General features: G+C 34.6%; 1 long non-coding RNA gene across 1 annotated transcript; it reads left to right on the top strand.

Annotated features, from left to right (window-relative positions):
• The first annotated feature begins 432 nt into the window (after positions 1–432).
• LOC113343951 lies at positions 433–1,409 on the top strand. Its single transcript, XR_003357489.1, has 3 exons — positions 433–604; positions 843–923; positions 1,327–1,409. It is a non-coding gene; the product is annotated as an uncharacterized LOC113343951 (long non-coding RNA).
• Positions 1,410–1,982: the final 573 nt, after the last annotated feature.

Genomic DNA, 1,982 nt, shown 5'->3' with positions numbered 1-1,982 from the left:
TTAAAAATAAGTGGTGCTCAGTATCTGTTTTCACTACTGCAACTTAGGAATTGACTAATGCGTGCTTTTTTAACTACTGATGCATATTTCAATAAATCATTTTAATACCTTTTTAGGAAAGTATTTACCTGATTGGTAAGTAAATCAAGACTAGAAATTGTAAGTGATTTGAAGACAAATCAGAAAAAAGTGTTTTGTTTGCCATTAGCAAACCTGGCCTGAATTTGGCTACTGAATTTACCATTACAGGCATTCCTTATGGTACTTCTTACTTTGCAAATTATTGAGACTGTTTAGACATATTTCTTTGTAGGGTTGTTTTCCATTGTGGATTAAAACAACTAAAATAAGAATGCGAAAAAGAAAGAGGAGTGGATGGGAGAGTCTCAATGCTTTTATTATTTTTTGCATTTGATAGTTTCAAGAGATATTTCATCCAAGTATGGCTGCAAGTAATGAGAGAAAGTCAAGTCATCCCATGGCTGCTGTACTGGTGGATTACGAAGGTTCAAACTCTATTAAACCAGTCCCTCAGGTCATGGTAACACAGACGAAGAACTGCTTTTCTAAAGGAGCTTAATTTATACAAATGGACATCAGCTGCGTAAGATCTTCCACTTAGTTTCTTTTCCGCATATAGATTTATGAATCATGTGATAGATGTTCTTTCAAAATATATTTTCATTTTTGTATTTTGTGATAGATCCATGTGCACCTAACTGATGCACCTAGCTATATATGGATTCCTTTGCTATGCCATAGTTTTTGCTAAATACCGATTCCACTTTCCACTATGGATCTTAGCAATCAAATTTGATATATTCTTTTGCATTGATAATTAGGTACAAGACACTAACCTCTTTTTCAAACTTTTCGTGTTGATGGAGGACATGGTACTATCTTACATAATGCAGTGGCTCAAGGTATGCTTAGTTAGTATTTCTACAGTCTTCGTGCAGTTTTAAGTAATATTCCTTCTCACATAATTTTTGTCAAATAGAAAATGGGAAGAGCTTAATTTGAATTTTCTATCCATTTGCATTTTGCTAATTTCGGTTTTTATATATATAGAGATATATACTGCATGTTTTTATCTATAAGTGGGAAGTGTATGGACTTAGAGAAATTCAAACTTCCGAAAAAACTGAATTCTGACCTGCAGTAGGCGATCACTAGAAGTATGGAAACATCATTCCACAACAAAAGTTTTCCTTGATTACCTTCGACGAATCGCATCTAAACATATTCCATCGATTTTAAATTGTAAATATTTTCTACATATATTAAAATACCCTTATTGCACTGATTGTTTTTGCTCCTTTACAGATGACTTTGGGGTGCTTGCGGTGTTGACATACATACCCAACATTCAAACAAGGAAAAAAGATGACGAGAAGCAGCAGAAGATACCTGAACTAAATCAGTTATACATAATGCAGTGGCTCAAGATGTCCAAAGTTATATGTCATAATCCACTTGTATGTGGTGATTACTGTGAACAAAATCAGTGGATGAGATGTTCGTCTCAATGGGTTTATGAAGATGGTAGTGTTGTTTAAACAGGGAAGAAGAACAAGTCTGTGTTGCAGCTGAATTGAAATGACAAGGGTGTTGATGTAGCTGTTGAAGTTGTGGTTTAAGCTAAGAAGATTGTGATGCAGCAAGATAGAAGATTACTGAGAAGATGGAGCTGAAGGCAGTGGTGAATGGTTGACTGCAGAGGTGCTGGTGCTGCAATAAAGTAAAGTGAATTGAGGAGTACTCAGATTCCTAAGTAGTGTAGCAGATATGTACTCATATTTGTAAGCACTGTGGCAGATATGTACTCAAATTTGTAAACAGTGTAGCAGATATGTACTCAAATCTATGGTCCTTTATATGTTTTAATTAAATTTGGACCTCCAGATAAATAAAATCCCGATTTGGTAGAAGTATGTTATTTCACACGTACTTAAACAGTGGGGTATATTAGTCATTTTCAT

This window comes from Papaver somniferum, unplaced genomic scaffold, assembly GCF_003573695.1.
Source record: "Papaver somniferum cultivar HN1 unplaced genomic scaffold, ASM357369v1 unplaced-scaffold_70, whole genome shotgun sequence".
NCBI lineage: Eukaryota > Viridiplantae > Streptophyta > Magnoliopsida > Ranunculales > Papaveraceae > Papaver > Papaver somniferum.
Note: the sequence above shows the minus strand (reverse complement) of the source record. Positions and strands in the feature narration are given on the sequence as shown.